The sequence below is a fragment of the Ambystoma mexicanum genome, chromosome 3p (genome assembly GCF_040938575.1).
Source record: "Ambystoma mexicanum isolate Mex_15411 chromosome 3p, UKY_AmexF1_1, whole genome shotgun sequence".
Taxonomy (NCBI): domain Eukaryota; kingdom Metazoa; phylum Chordata; class Amphibia; order Caudata; family Ambystomatidae; genus Ambystoma; species Ambystoma mexicanum.
The window spans coordinates 210,348,812-210,366,512 of NC_090925.1; the positions used below are offsets into that span (position 1 = coordinate 210,348,812).

The 17,701-nt window shown below is 47.4% G+C and overlaps 1 protein-coding gene across 4 annotated transcripts in view; it reads right to left on the reverse strand.

The window, feature by feature from the left end:
• PIANP (PILR alpha associated neural protein) overlaps window positions 1-17,701 on the reverse strand; it is a 325,782-nt gene that overhangs the window by 89,897 nt on the left and 218,184 nt on the right. The window lies entirely within an intron of this gene.

Genomic DNA, 17,701 nt, shown 5'->3' on the forward strand with positions numbered 1-17,701 from the left:
CCAATTCAGACTGGGGAGATATGGAGACTGAGCTACCGCCGCCCGTCATCTCATCCCAGAACCCACAATACCAAAATCCCCTGGTTCTAACCCATCCTGATGACTGCCTCCAAAAAGGGCGGGCGGCCCAGAACCGGAACCAGGGGAACCCACAATGGCTCTGATCTCCAGTTGCCAACTTTTTCTTTCAGATTCCCAAGGCTCTCCACAGAATTCTGCCCAAATTTCTTCTCTTGCAATGTTCAACACCAGAAAGTTAGCCCACCAGTTGTCCAAAAATGTGCATTATCTGTGCCCCCTTGAGGAGAAGGAGGGAAGATATTATGCCCCGGTACAAGTACAGGGGCAGGGTACGATTTCAGCGCTGGTGGACACGGGATCTCAAGCTACCCTTCTGTCCAGAAGGGCCTTTGATGAACTGAATGCAGGAAGGGGAGGGAATTACCAAATTCCTCTCACCTCACTTCCTGGACAACTCCAGAACTTTGACGGGAAGGAAATTCCCGTCGAGCGGACGGCAGATTTGGACATTAAAATTGGGCGACACAAGTTGAAACACCCAGTCATAGTTGTGACTCCAGAGGGCACCCCTTGTTTACTAGGGAATGACCTCCTGAGAAGGTTGTCACCCCTAATAGATTGTGTAAACAAGGTCCTCTGGACCCAGACTAGCCGACCAATAAAATTAAAACAGAGTGTCAACCATGTTAGTTTAAACGGCACCTGCCACATGGTTGAACAAAAATCTGACCAAGTAGAATTTCACTTCCAGAACAACCAAATTCCAGACGTGACAGTAATAGCAGTAGGACAACAGACTGGTGATGGGGGGTCCTCTCTATTTCTGAAAATCAACCTTCCTTCCAGTCTAAAGTGGTACTCCACGCTGGAAGGAAATACTTTAAAATTCTTTACTAATCCACAATCAGAAACTCCCACTCCTATAGTCCAGAAAGATGTGAAATCAGCTCAGAGCCTGGCTGATATTCAGCAAATTGGAGAGCAGTTGTTCATCCCTGTTCAGTTAAATGATGGGAAGGACTCTGTTCTCGCTCGAGTGTGTGTGAACAACGGTAAGAGCTTCATCAGCGAAGACATGTTCCGCCAACTCCCAAAAGATCCAGCCATTCCCACATTCAAACTGATAGACAAATGGGAAGTGGACCTGGAAGCACCTAATTCCAAACAGCTCCTGCCAAGCAGGTGAATGCTCAAAATCTCCATTGGCAACAAGAGCATAGTCCATAATTGTTGGGTCGTGCGAGACGTCACTGCCGCCTTTTACTTAGGCAGTGACATGACATTCTCAATCGCTTTGCCATTAGTTTGGACCTAATAAACTTCAAAGCTTGGTCCCGATTAGCGGATAATCCCATGGGCTTTGATGATCCAGAAAAAGCATTTAGGTCAGCTCAATTGCTACCTTATGCAGTTGAAATTCAGATCAAAGAGGAAGTCACCATCCCAGAAAGGACCCGACAATTCTCCCTGGAAGTGAAAGCTAAAAGAGGACAACATTTGAAAAACCCTGATGCTTACATACATCTAAACGCTTCTCTCCAACAGCAAGGGTTGGGGGTAAACCCAACTCCATTAGTCAACATAGAACATGACACCATTCTAATAGAGGTGGATAACAGCGACTTAAAGAGTATTACTCTAGCCGCAGGCACCATTATTGGAATGGCGGTTGATGACCGACATTTTTCCATCGATTTAGGTAATGAACTGTTAGGGCCAATCCCCAAGGACTGCTTTGACAGTGACAGTGATGACAATACAACACCAGACAGGATTTTTACCCGGCATGGGGGGAACTTCCTGTTGTACACTTCTTGCCCTTATGGTAAGGAAGATGTGACTTGTGACTTCAGGAGGGATGAGGTGATTTTCCAGGTTCATGAGGGCTGCCTTTCGCACCTGAAGCCTCCAGTCCAAATCAGCACTCTGACCAGGGACTTCTCCACCCAGCTGGAGGAGGCCGCTGAGATAGCCAAACCAGAAGTCTTTCCAGGCTTCAGACAGATGGTGGAAGAGAGAGTCAACCTAGCTGATGCCTGTGTGACTCTGGAACAAAAGCAAAAGTTGACACAAGTTTTCTTGGATTTCCAAGATGTCTTTGCGGTAGACTCATATGACTGTGGCCGCACCGACATCCACACAACAACAATCCCCACGGACCCTGGCATGACTCCAGTCTTTGTGAAGCAATATCGTTTGCCTCTCGCATCCATGGAGTCCCTTACTGAAATAATTAAGAACCTTGAGTCCCGGGGAATAATCCGTCCAGTTCACAGCACCTTCAATAATCCGGTGCTGGGAATATTGAAGCCAAACGGCCAGTGGAGACTCTGCACCGACCTCAGGGAGCTCAACAAACGGGTCCATACTTCCCGATGGCCTCTGCCCTACATTGACCAAGGGCTGGCCCAGATCCAGGGGTCACAGGTATTCACTGCAATAGACCTGACCAATGGATACTGGACTGTGCCTGTCAGTAGGGAGGACCAATACAAGCTGGCTTTTACCTTTGGGGGCCAGCAGTACACATGGACCCGGACTCCCTTCGGATACCTCAACTCCGGCAATGAATTCAACATTTTCCTACACAAGGCCATGCCCGACCTGGGTGCAAGGGGTAACCTGGCTTATGTAGATGATGTCCTCATCAAAAGTTCATCTGTGGAGGAACACATAGCGGAGATCCGTTATGTTCTGACGCAGTTGAGGGCCGCCGGAGCAAAACTTTCCTTTCAGAAAGCACAGTGGTGTAGAACCCGTGTTAATTTCTTGGGGCATGATATTACTCCTCAGGGTCTCTGTCCCCAGGAAAAGAAAGTGGAAGCACTTCAGAAACTGAAAGACCCCACAACTCTGCGGGAACTAAGGAGCCTCCTTGGACTGACTAATTACAGCAGAAAGTTCATTGAGGGCTATGCAGAGATCACCAGACCCCTGATTCATCTCTTGAAGGGGGGGGTCAAGTGGGAATGGGGTCCAGAACAAGCCGAGGCGGTAAAACAACTCAAGAGAAGCCTCTCACAAGCGCCCTGCCTAGCTTACCCTGTCAGAAACAAGGAGTTCTTCCTGGAGACCGGGTTCTCTAATAATTGCTTGATGGCGGTATTATACCAAAAGCATGACAAGGTCAATAAAGTAATCTCCTATGCGAGCCAAACTTTATCCTCTGTGGAGGAAAAATTCAACGATTGTGAGAAGGCACTCCTGGCAACGGTGTGGGCATTGAAGAATTACCGCCCGTTTATCCAGGGGGAACACATCATAGTGGAGACCCCACACCAGCCTCTGCAATATCTCCAAAGTGACAGAATCCGGGCCGGAAATGTGAGTAATTCCCGAATTACTTCCTGGATTCTGTCAATGCAAGGCTTTCCTGTGGAGGTCAGATATGGCCAAAACAAGAAGAGTCCCCTCGCGCAAGGTCTGGCTGACTTGCATGATTGTGCCAGAGAAAACTGTCTCGAGGACGAAAGTCTAAAGATCAAGGACAACACGGAGGCATACCTTAATTCCCCACACAAAGCCTTTGAAGAGGACAAGTGTGAGGGAATGCCCACTGTGTATGTGGATGGATGCTCTTACCATGTTGACAACAACGGGGAGAAAGAACTGGTGGCCGGCGTAGGGAATGCATGGGTGAATGAGTCCCCAGAACCCTCCGCTGGATACAAAATTGGTCCCCGAAGTAGTCAGGTGGCAGAATTGATGGCTGTGCATCAGGCCATCCTCACTGCTGTCCAGCATCAACTCCACGAACTGGTCATAATCACAGATTCGGATTATGTACGGAACGGGTTCGTGGAGCACCTGGTTAATTGGAAAACCAGAGGCATGTTATGTGCTAACAACAAACCCTTGAAACATGGGAAGTTCATCCAAAACATTGATGATCTGGTCACCTCGAATGAGATGACCATCTATTGGAAAAAGATCAAGGGTCATTCCAAAGTAGAGGGACCAGACAAAACTGGAAATGACTTAGCTGATCAGTTGGCCAAAACCGGGGCCATCCAAGGGGATCTAATTGAGATTGAGTCCCTGTTGGGGGAAATCCAGGTCACTGCTATCACTAGGTCCCAGACAAATGCTCACAATGATCTTTCAACTGCCCAATGGAGCAAGGAGGCCCCTGATGCTGATTTGATTACAGCTCAGAAGGGGGATCCAATTATTGGTAAGTTTTACCAACACCTTGAGGACCCTGAGAACTTTCCCCTGACGGATACCGATTACATTGGGAAAGAGGACCTAAGAGTGTTGATGAAATGTCCAAAAATGTTCCGAATCCAAGACGGTTTGCTGGTAAGGAAATCCAAAGCTGGCCACGATCAGTGGGTGGTTCCTACCTCATTCCGAAGCCTGATGTTAAGTCACGCCCATGATGCGGCCACCGCCGGTCATAGGGGGTTTCACACAACACTGGAAATCTTAAGAGAGGTTGCATACTGGCCACACATGGGGCAGGACCTTGACCAATACTTGAAGGGGTGTCTTGTGTGTGCACAATTTCAGCCATCATCCCTCACGCACCGTGCACCCCTCCAAAAGAGGGGGATGACACTGCCATGGTCAGATTTACAAATCAACTTTGTAGGCCCTGTGATTCGCTCGACTAGAGGAAACAAGTACATGTTGACCGTTACATGCTTGTTTACCAAGTGGGTGGAATGTCTCCCAGCCCCAAATTGCAAGGCAGAAACTGCAGCTGCCCTGATGATTAACCACATCTTTTCCCGTTTCGGTCTACCTCAAAGGATTGAGTCAGACAGGGGTAGCCACTTCACCAGTGAAGTGATGACAAAGATGTGGGAGATACTGGGGGTCAAAAGGAAGTTGCATATTGCTTACCGGCCAGCTTCTTCTGGGGCAGTAGAGAGATATAACCGAACCATTGTGAGCATCTTAAAAAAGTTTGTGGCAGATTCTGGGCCAAGTTGGGATATCCGATTACCTCTGGTCCTAATGGCCATCAGATCTACCCCTTCATCTGCAACCAAAATGTCACCATTTGAGTTGATGACTGGACGCAAGATGGTGCTTCCGCAGCATTTGCTCTACAGGACCCAAGAGCAGACACTAATAAATGCTTCCACAACTCATGAGTATGTGGAGAATTTAAGGAAACACCTTCAACATGCTTTTGCCTATGCTCAGCGGAATCTAGAAAGATCAGCTGAGAGTATGAAAACCCACTATGACCTGAAAACTTCCAGGAAGGAATATCAGGTGGGGGACCGGGCCTATTTATACAATTTCCAAAGGAACCAGGCCAAACAGCGAACATTTTTGCCTACATGGAAGGGACCCTTTCAGATTATAGACAAGATCTCCCCTGTGGCCTACAAGATCCGCATCCCCAAAGGCGGTTTGGCAGAGGGGGAAGACAAGTGGGTCCACATTAACCAGTTGAAGTGTTGCCAACCCAGGCACACTCTGCAACAACTGGAGGAATCCTCTGGAATCCTAGAGGGTACTGTCTCAGATTAATTCAATTCCAACCCTAAAAGATCCTACATATAGCCTATCAAATTCTGTGTTTCTCAAGTTTATGTGTTCCTGTCTCTTAATAAAAAATAAAAAAATGTGCATGTTCATATCGGTTGAGTTCTAAAATATATATGCCACCCCACTATATCAATGGTGGGGGAGAAATGTCCATGAATAGGTATTGCCGCTCTTCCTTTGTCGTCCTAGGAGAAAGAAAACCTTGAGACTGGCCAAGGAGGAAGATCCGGAGACCGGGAGCAGAGACGCAAGGGGCCCAGCATACCGCCCAATCTTCCCATCAGGACTGGCGAGGAGAACCGATCGATCAGTACCGGATGGAGGAAAAGATGCAGAACTGTGCCATCTACCGGAAGAAGATGAGGGAAACATCCCAGATCTTGCGAGTTCCATCAGTGAAACAGAATGGCCATCGCAAGAGGGGGGCTTGTGGGATGTTTTACCCATACATCCGAGCCCTACCACAAACAAAACTGTGCAGTACTGCCATTGAAAACATCATGATGGCCAGAGCTTCCGAGAAAATGCCCAAGGAAATGCATGAAGAATAGGCTGCCACCCATTTTTGCCGATGTTATGGGCACCGAAGGGCACTGCCTAAAACCACCATTGGACTACCCACACAGTAGCGTGAAACCATTGGGAATGGCAATGCTGATTGCCAAAAGCAACCTAGAACTGTGGGGAATTCATTTCTTAAATCCCAAAAATGGTTGCATTACCAGTACTCACCACTATCAGAAAGCCGGCGTTTTAAAACCACCAGACTTTTGTGTAAAACTGAATAAATGAACCCAAAGCAGGCCAAAGAAAGACTTACTGAGAGGTGGATACAATGTAAAGTTATATTCTGAAGTGACTTGAATGTTCATAACAAGACTGGCTGAGCTCTGCAGGTCTGCAGCAGCCTAACTGAAACTGGATTTAAAACTACCAAAAATCGAAAATGTTTAAATTAACTGAGTGACCTACTTTTGAGTGTCACATAGTTGTCACTGTTGAAATGTCATAGTTTTGAACTTAGAATCAGCATTCTAGCTGCATATGTAAAAATTGTCTTGACTTAAACTGGGGAACAAAAAGTGACATTTTATCTGAAACCTGGCTTAATGAAACTGAATTCTGCCCACCAGCTACCCCCGACAGGAGTTGAGACTTGCACAACAGCTGTGTTCCCAGGCCTAGCTGCCTTTTGCTGTTCCCACCAAAAGGGATATGACACTTCTCTGATTGAATTACCTGGGCTCTGCAGGAAATTGAACAAAGCCCTGTCCTGACTCAGGCAAATGTTTTATTATGGGGGTCGTAAAAGTGGCTTCCTCCTGGAAGGAAAGGGGAGGAGCACTGCCTGTGAGAGCAAGCTGGCTTGGCAGAACTGGAAAAACCAGAAATTCAACCTTGTGCTGGGGGAAACCACACCCCTTTGGGGCCAGAACATAAATCTAAAAAGATGGATCATTCATAGAGCGGACTTGTGAAAATTTTATAAGTGATATCATTATTCTTGTGATTTTTCTGTGCACATTTGAAGACATGGTAGGACCCGGTGGTATGTTCAGGGGGGTTTTAGCGGAAAAGAGGATATTACTCTAAATGTATGTATGTTAAAAATCTGACACTCCACCACCTAATGCCCACACACCATGGGCACACCTGTGTAAATGCGGGGAAAAGTCCAATATTGGTAACCCGACTAAAAAGTGAAATATGTTGCCATTTTTTAACCCAAGCTCCTAGGAAGAGCAGATTTGGGACAGAGACTACCTCATGTGATAGGTAATATGTACATGCAATGACAAACCACTATGTATTTGAGAAATGTGCATTTTGAATCAAATATAGATTTGGGGGCAAACTGACCAGGGGAGGATCCTCTGACCCATAAAACCTACAGCATCACTCTGACTCACAATTCCTTCCCCAATCATGCGAGAGGGGAGAATTGTGCCAATGACAAGTTGAAAGAGGGGCTGGCTAGTGATGCTGCACACACACCCACTTTCAAAACACATAAAAGCAGACAGTCAGGACAGATAGAGACATTCAATTCCATTTGCTGCGGAGCATGCTGCCGGACCATACAACATCCAGAGATCCAGACTTCAAATCCATCAATCTCCAGAACCTGTAGCAGTACCTAGAAAGCATAGCAGTATCCAGAATCCAGAGAGGCTAGACCAGCAGAGTAGAGCTGACCCAGATCACTGTGAAAAGACCCAGACCAGACGGGAGTCCAGTCCAAAACCTGACCAGATCCGTGGCGAGGCCTAATTCAAAAATATATTGTGAGTACCTAGCAGAACTGTGCAGAACCAATCTCTTAGTTAAAATAATATAATTCAATCTATTTTAATCTAACCAGAACTGCCTAAAAGCTGTCACCTGTCATTTTCTATCTGCAAGCTGTAACCTGTCGCTTTGAACTTTTAAAATTTCAAATCCAAAAAACTACCTTTATTTAATCGTCCGTATCTCTGGAACCGTTTGGGCTAGGAACTTGGTTTAACTTTCCTCTGAAAGCTTAGAATCTTACCTTTCCAAAAGGCCTAGAGCCGACTTCCTACTCCTTATAGTTTCTCCATAATCACGGTTCTCGCACTCGCGAATTTTACCGCAATTTGCGATTTGGTTAAAAATCCAGCCACGTGTGAAAACAGCAGCTTCCGTGCTTTCCTTGCTAAAAATTCGTTTGCCTCTTAAGAACCATCCCTGAATCATTGCTAGAGTGGGCCTGGACTAATATTAACTAGATACCACTCACCCTGAACCTCTAGAGGGAATTAAAAGCATTTTAGCATATTTTTCACTTCATTGCCAGCACATATAAAAGCATTTTAGCATAGTTTTCACTTCATTGCCAGCACATATAAAAGCATTTTGGGCCTGTGTTTCAAACTTCTGTAGTCTAAGCTTGCTGGGGTGAACTGAATTACATTTGATTGCATTTCTGAGAACTGTGTGCTTTTCTTCCATTTCCTTGCATTGCATAAAGGGGGGAGTGGATTGCCAGAGAAAAGTGATTACATTGTTTTGTTGAAATCATATTGAGTATTTCTGTACTGCAATTTCATTCCACCCTGCATCCATTTGAAACCATAAAAGTATTGTTGCTATCTTATCCATCCTATAACCACTCATCATTGATTATAAAGAAGTGTGCTAGTGCCGGACTATCCATTATTGATTACTGCTCAGATTAAGTGTGATATTCAATTATTAATTTATTATAGAGTGTGATACATATCTATTGTTTAAATTATCAAATAAACCCTTTAAACTTGCAAAACAGAACTACTTCTTGGCTCAGTGGGGTCAGGGGGATTCCAAGAGAGGGGTGTTATATAGGGGTAGTCATCCAGAACGCATGAACTGGACGTAAAGATATATCACTAAGGGTTTCCATTCAGTATCCCAGACTAGGCATTGACTTAGCTGTAGTGTTGAATTGAATCCTCTTACAGTCCACACTTTACACGCTAAAGAGAGCAGTTTAATACCTTGTAGACCTCGTATGGAAGACCAGGGTCTCCTCCTTTAACAGGAAAAAGACTGTACAGCCCTCATTTTAGAGAGCTTCGAGTCATGTCACAGAGCCCGGGTTGCAGAAAGCACTTAAAGTTTAAAAGGCGTGTTTCCTTAGGGATGTTGGCTCCACATGCATATGTTTATCTAGAGGAAAGCTATGATCTTGCTTCGTAATCCCTACAGACGTATTGTTGAACATGCCTGTCTGAGAATAAAGTAAGCCCATACTACTATTACTTCGATGGACACAGCAGGCATCAGAAAATCAATTGCAGGGGTTTTATGTGGGAGCCAGCATAGTTCTACCCTCAACTGGCATTTTTTTGCCTGTAAACCTGCTCATGCCTGTTGATCCAATGTAAAGATGTGTTCATTTGCTCTCTGCCTGAGAGGGGCACCTGATGAGATAAAGTTCTTGGGCCTCATTACGACCCTGGCGGTATGGGGTTAACGGCGCCGTAAAAGGTGCCGGCGCCGTTAACCCCGTACCGCCTCATTACGAGGTCCCCTCGCGGGACCCGGTAAGTAACGCCTGGTCAAACCAGGCGTGCTTAACGGGTCCCGCAAGGGGAAGAGGGAACAAACAATGGGCCAACTCGTAATGGCCCGTTGTTTGCTCCCTCTCCCATTCCCATTCAGCCCTATGGGGGCTCAGATGCGAATGGGGAAGGACCGGGTCCAGGTCCCTGGAGGGAGGAATTACCGAATTTGGAATGACCCAGTAATTCCTCATTCTGTGGACCTGGACCCAGACGCGATTTCGCCGGCAGCCATGCTCTTGATAATGAGGGCCCTTGACTTTTAAAACTGGCCTTTAAAACTTTGGGAGTTGGTCTAGATCCAGAAACTGTGCTTTTTATGTATGTTTCCTATTTTTATGGAAAATTCATGCTAGCTGGCAGCTGCTACACGCCCCTTCACAAAGCACTACGGGAAAAAGAACAGGCACGGATTTGGGAAAAAGCAGTACCATTGCTTCAGGCATGGTCAAAGGGCCCCATCTGCGCAGCACATACTGTGTTTGCACACGCTGCCAATATTTTTGGATTGGTGGCACTGACTGCAAAGCAAAGAAGACCTGGGCTGCGGCGCTGAGACTGAGATTCCATCACGCTTCAGAGATGAGGTAAACAGAGTGTGTCTGTGTATGACTCACTGTGGCTGGCACCCTGAACTGGTGTTGCTTTGATTGGAGACCTCAGATTAGAGCCCCACTCATGAAAGGGAGCCGTGGAGGGGACTCCTTTGCCCACTGCTGCTCGGGCCGCTCCTCTTGCTTGGTGCATCCCATAGAAGTGTTGTGCTACTCAGTACACCTTCCAGCCGCAGCCCCCTCGGAGTCCCTATCCAGGTGAGCACCTTCAGTACTTATCACTCCAGCCTTTCGCTGCCCTCACACCCTCCACGACTGTCAGTGCCCCCACCTGGCGCTGCACCTTCAGTACTCATCATGTCCAGGATCTCCCTCTTCATCAATGCGAATGCACATCCCTTCCAGCGCCCACACGGCCTCCATCCACCTGCCATGCAGCCTCGGTACAAGAACACAACCCTGTGCCCTGTGCCCTGGCCTGCTTCTTCCCTAGCAGCTCGCACCAGCACTACCAGCAGCTCCAGTGCCAACGCATGCAGTGCTCCTCATAAGCAGCACTGCCCAGCGTTCTCGCCGATTTATTTACCCTCACCCAGCAGACACATACCAAACCCTTCTCTTCAATACCCCAGCACCCCAGTTGCCATCAGCAGCAGTCCTGACCTTCACTCACATGTCCTGCAGTACCTCTGCCAATACACGTGCACTCATCTATGCCACATGGTCCTTTCATACCCACGGCAATGTCACTTGTGGAAAGACTCACCACCCTAGACTCTCGGCCCAAGGTGATAAATACACAAGCTAAGCTCATACATGGCACAAACAGTATTGTGGAACTCAAAAAATGTTAACCATTCTGGTATTAGTCTATGTGCATCTGATACATTAACTAGTTAACTGTTAAATAATAAATGGAACTATATCAATATGCAATTCCTTAACTCTTATACATAGTTTTCAACTGGACTATATACTACATTGGCATAACAGATTTCCTGAAATTCAGTTTTGTGTTTGTTTTGGTGTGCCACCCCAAGATTTCCTGTGGCCTCATCAGGTCACCCCTATAAAAAAAATTCTGGGGGCATAACTAATACGACAGGCATGCTTGGCAAATATAAAGATCCGTGATCAGTCTTATGTTCACAAAATGCTATTTGATTTTATGCAAAGAAGCGAGCATCACTCATTTTCTGCTGTGTGTCCCATTCCTTTTTCCCAAAATGGTATCCCGAAAGGAAATTTATTATTTAGATATCGTATGTTTTGATCATGTGCTTTGCGAACTGTAAGGTTCTTATCATAACAATATACTAGAAGTGATCATTAGAAATTAACATTGAAAAGTCACATTGTGTGTGCATCTACATAATGTCTTCGAAATAGCTTCTTTTGCTTAAATAAATATTTTGTCTCTCAAAATGGCCTTCTTTCTTGGAAAGGGTCACAGTCATATTAAAGTAAATGATCTGCTAATTCTGTGTACACAAAGGCAACAATTACACGCACAAACTTATACTACTAATAAACAACACACACTAATACTACTGATACACAAAAACTAGAAAATACTCCCCCCCATACAACAATGCACTCTCAATGTGATGCCAACATTCCTGCAGAAAATCATCCATGACAATGGGTATCTCCAAACACCAGGCAGGTGCACGCCTGAAGGGGTGCACTCATGCTACTTATGCCCATAGAAAATACACCACTACCCCCCTCCTTCAAGATATCTGTCATTTTCCTCTAATCACACAGCTGTCAGTGTGGCTGTGGCAATCAGGGGCAAGCAATGTGTTAGGGGAGCAGATCATCCTCAGATATGACCTCTCCCCAAGACCAAACTCACATAAGAGCAGCCACTTCGGATTCCTGTTCCAAATGACCCTGCCTGCACATCCCCAGGAGAAACAGGGCGAGACACTGGTGCACGGCACACTTTAGATGCAGTCCAAGGCAATGATGCTTTCCTGGCCTGATGTGCAATGGGTTAAATACCGATGAGCCAGAGTTGCACTCCAAACACTGCGATCAGTGCCAAATGTATAACGATACAAACTAGAGAACATCCTTCTACCCAACCCCTCCTTTCCAAAAGCCAGTGCGGCTTCTTAAAATGCTCCCCGGACCACAAACAAATGACTAAACCTGAGCAAGGGTCTCCAGACAGCTAGAGTCCTGATGTGCTGCCCATCCCCTCCTTCCCCCGCATCTCGAGGGGTAGGGCCAGCAGAGTGGGGCTCTCACCCTGAAGCAGAGACACTGGCAGAAGGAGAGGTAGGGAGGGATAAGGAGGGCGAGGGAGAGGGAGAAAGAGAGAGAGAGCGAGTGAGAGGGAGGGAGGGAGAGGGCAGGCGGACAGAAAGAGTGAGCTGGAGAGAGAGAGCGAGAGGCAGAGAGAGAAAGACACCATTGGAGATAAAAAGGATGAGGCACACAAGGGGAAAGAGGGAGCCCCTCGAGCCTCATGATGGATGGCCAGAGAGAGGGGGCAGATAGAGTGGGCATGTCTATATATGAATAGAGAACGAGGGGGATGGTGAAACCGCAAGAAGGAGAAAGAGATGGCGAGGTTCAGATAGAGTCAGGGGGAACAGATGAGGGAGCGAGAGGGAGAGGAAGAGAGACACACACAGGGGTAGAGATAGCAGGAGAGGGAGAGAGACTCTGGGAAAAGCCATAATACATCATGCACATCCTGGCATGCTGAGGCAAAGTCATCACATGCCTGTTCTCAAAGGGGCAGACCTCGCATTTTGATACAAAACCATCACAGTTGTGTCATTACAGAGGCAAACGTTGTTATTTTGGGAAACGCCATGCCAGGTGAGTTCTTAAGGAGGCAAATACTGGCAATTGCTCAGCAAAGCCACGACAGGGTGTGTGCTTCGAAGGCGTAATACAGCAGCTTTGAAGGATGCATTTCTCGCTTTACATCCAATGGAAGGCAGGCACGTGTTCCACATTCAACGGCTACCAACGGCAAACGAGTCCAGAGGTCGAATTTGCTGGTGACTACAATGCATTTATTTATTTATTTTAAATTGTCTTTATGTCTATAGCGCTTAAAGCCGTGGGCATCAACGCGCTGGAACATAGAACATCAACAGGACAAGCTAGCAAGAGCTAATGTATAGCGGCAACAGTCGGGGCAACCTAGGGACAATTTACTAAACCAAGTTAAATTCAAGTCTCAGATTGGATGAACAATTGGAAAGGTTTTTGAGAATGCTCAGAATATGAGGCAGGTTTCCAGCCCCACAGCTCACGGTGACGTAACTCCTGTTGCTCTGGGAACAGCAGTCGGCTCTTTCCACGTCAGAGGCGCTCATGACGCCTGGCCCAGTTTCTGATAGTAACCAGGCCAGAACTTCATTCCTACGAGCTTCCTGGGGTTCATACTCCGTGAGGGAAAAGACTTCCTGTGGCCATGACACTTTTACGCAGGAGTCCCAGGCATGCCGCCGCCCTTGCCAACTCGGAGGCTCCCTTTAGCAGGGGCAGGGGGAAGCGAGCGTCGAGGCACTGGAGCCAGACCCTGGGCTACCGCCCATGTCATTAATGTCGGGCTGGCGGGTCACATCTCACCTCTCTCTCCTCCCAGGGAAGGCAGGTCTGTCTGGCAAGACCTATCAAACGAAACTATCACAACCGCATCCGGAGAGTCCTCTATTGTTACTGGGGCGGTCTCCATGGCCCCCGCCTTCGCTAATATCCGGTCGGTTTGACTGTTTGTATCGTCTTATCCAGCCAAGCTGGAGGCATCCAGTTATCTTCCCAAGCAGGAAAGTCAGGGAAGTGGGGCCCCGGGGGGAATGTGTAGCGTTCCCCCCCCCCCCGGGGTGGTTTTGGGCGCTGCACAGGCCAGCGAGCTGGCCTGCGCATTGCGCCTCGCTGGGGGGTTATTTAAGGGGGCCGGGAAGGTTCGGGAGCAGGCGACCTTTGAGGTTGAGCTTTTGTCCCTGACCCCCACCCCCTTTTTTGTGAGGTCTATTGGGGTCAGAGAAATGCCTGCTTGATCTGTGAGCGGGAAGTATTTTCATTTTTCCCCCATACATCGTTTTTTTTTCTTTCTGAGATTTGGGATTTAAGAATAAAGGTCCTTACAAGATTTTTGTTGCTAATGTGACAGGTCATCCTGGCTGTGGGCCTGAGGAAGGGGGAGTTTGGTGTAGAGGGGAGTTGAAGGGGTTGAGTGAGGGGAGTTGCCGGGGGGGGCATGGCCCGTTTGGATGCGGGGGGAGGCAAGCAATGGGGGAATAACACGGTAAGGATGGGGGTGGTGCTGTTTGCACGAATGGGCTACCCCGGGGTTGCAGAGAGGGGAGCAGGTCTTGAAGATGGAGGGGCATGGCCCCGGGGAGATGATGGGAGAAAGCGGGAACGAAGGCTCGAGAAGATGGTAAGGGGATGGTAAGGACCTAGGGATAGGTAGGGAGGAAGTTGGGATTATTTTTTTATTTATTGGGGGTCATAAAGATTTATTTATTTATTTAATGTTTTGGAAAAATTGTTAAAGCTGTTCATGTTACTCTGTAAGGCCAGGGGCCAGGTTAGCGTTTATTTTGTGAGCTTTGGCCTGCCACATTAAAGCAACCTTTTCCACTTTATGCGTGTCTGGGTTTTTGTGCAGTAATCACAAAGGTATTACACAAGGTAAGATCTTGTATAATGTTCTCTTTTGCGTGACGCCACTGCCCGGGGCTAAGATGCCTGTCATCGGCCTTCACTGCGCCTGGAGGAGGTGGTGAAGAACATTTCGAGGCACCACAGGAGGTTTCCCAAAACACAGAAGTGAAAGCAAAGCCGTGCCCAGCTGAGGTGTGATCATACCCCGGCCAAAATCATCAGCGTCATCGCAAAAACAGCTCTTCCATCCCAACTTCAGCCGTCGGGACATGTCCAAAAGGTAGTCTTGATCATCCTACCGGCAGCCCTGCCTTCTTGTCCAAACACAGGACTCCAGCGGGCTCCTGGATTATGTTCCCATTGGAAACTGCAGTGGTCCCAATTTTTTTGGTAGTAGGTCTTCATAGCTGGCAGGCAGGCATGCACAATCTCACACAAAAGAAATGCTGCATTTTACAACTTAAAGTATTGTCAATTTTTGATAAATTCATTATAATATGTGTTTATTTGAACAGTAACAAGTGTAGGGCCTTGACAGCCACTTTCAAGAGTTAGTCCTACTTTTATTTATGTTAATTGCCCTGTCCCGGTTTTTTACTTTTTGCATCTGGTCACCCTAGTTCAGGGTGGCAGGTGTTTGGGGGGGGGGGGGCAATTAATAAGGTTCCTTAGTGGGGCAAGGTAAACATATATGTTAATTATCAGAGATCTTCCTGGTACCTGGATGCCTATGTTGAAATTCCTCCAGGGCCGCTCCTGCTTTTCATCCTTACACAGTCGATAACATGGTTATCATTGTGTTGGATAATAGCAACATCGACTATATACAATAGAGTGACACTAGCCTTTAAAATCTCAAACGTGGGCTTGGTCATGGGAGAATGAAATAAATATACCAACCGTAGTCCTGGGAAGCCCCGCCCCAAGATCACATCTATACAGTGAAATTCTGGCTATACTGTTGGCTCTAGCTGGCACGTTAATACATGGAACATACATATTATTGCTGCAATGCCCACAATTTAACATGCCCTCCAACCACACCATGCTCAGGCATCATCGCCCAAACCCTCACCTTGAGACACAGTACAAGCTCAGATGGGTAAGTCCATATGTAGATACCGTGCCATGGAAGTGACAGCATGCAAACATGAACTTGTGCCACCTAACTGTGGATCATGCACATGTACACGCACACACATGCACGCACACACACACAGTCAACATATAAATAGTACACATTTATAGTAAAACAATACAAACATCAACCTGTATGTACATTCCTTTTTTAGGAACACATTCTGAAATCCCAAATGAAGCTACTGCTGCTGGAGTGACTGTGCCTGGGCCTACATCGAAGAAACATGATGAACAACATCGGCACTACCATGGTACGTAAAAAGAACCCAAACCCATACACAGCGACAACAGACTATCAAAATGTTTTCAAAATGTTTTCAGTAAAAAGTTGAAAAACATCTGATAGTCATGTAGAGACTGCCAAACTAGACATTAATAGGGAGACTGACAACCACCACATCCCCCACTCTCACCCGCACTCCAACAGTGAACACTGCACCACCCGCTTCAACATGCACGAAACCCACTGCAACACCAATCCACAAATGACAACTCTGACAAAGCTCCCAGCCCCAACTAAAGAGCCCAAACAACCACCCACACCATGGCCGACCCCAAAGCACCCACAAAAATCCCAACGCCCAAAAGGAGGATAGGGGAACAGTATATACAGATGCAGCGACATGGTGGTGGTGGCACTTTTAAGTGCCACACTCAAGAAATGCATACGTCCACTGCTGTTAGCTGTAAAATATACTTAGCTTCTATTAAGCGTTGCAACCCACAAAGTACAGACTATCAACCTCCTCCATGATCACGTATACGCCAACATAATACCCCAAGACTGAAAGTCCTGACAAGAGAATGCCAGAATGAGGGAGATTGACACAGCCTCCTCCAATGTGGGACAGAGGAGTTCTGAAGGGTGGGAGATGGACACAGCCTCCTCCGGTGTGGGATAGGGAGAGATCTGTTGGGAGGGAGATGGACACAGCCTCCTCCAATGTGGGATAGAGAGAGATCTGTTGGGAGGGAGATGGACACAGCCTCCTCCAATGTGGGACAGAGGAGTTCTGAAGGGTGGGAGATGGACACAGCCTCCTCCACTGTGGGATAGAGAGAGATCTGTTGGGAGGGAGATGGACACAGCCTCCTCCAGTGGGGGATAGAGAGAGATCTGTTGGGAGGGAGATGGACTCAGCCTCCTCCAGTGTGGGACAGAGAGAGATCTGTGGGCAGGGAGATGGACACAGCTTCCTCCAGTATGAGACAGAGAGAGATCTGAGTGGAGGGAGATGGACACAACCTCCTCCATTGTGGGACAGAGAGAGATCTGTGGGCAGGGAGATGGACACAGCCTCCTCCAGTGTGAGACAGAGAGAGATCTGTTGGGAGAGAGATGGACACAGCCTCCTCCAGTGTTGGATAGAGAGAGATCTGTTGGGAGGGAGATGGACACAGCCTCCTCCAGTGTTGGACAGAGAGAGATATGTGGGCAGTGAGATGGACACAGCTTCCTCCAGTGTCAGACAGGGAGAGATCTGAGTGGAGGAAGATGGACACAACCTCCTCCAGTGTTGGATAGAGAGAGATCTGTTGGGAGGGAGATGGACACAGCCTCCTCCAGTGTTGGATAGAGAGAGATCTGTTGGGAGGGAGATGGACACAGCATCCTCCAGTGTTGGATAGAGAGAGATCTGTTGGGAGGGAGATGGACACAGCCTCCTCCAGTGTGGGACAGAGAAAGATCTGTGGCGAGGGAGATGGACACAGCCTCCTCCAGTGTGGGACAGAGGAGTTCTGAAGGGTGGGAGATGGACACAGCCTCCTCCAGTCTTG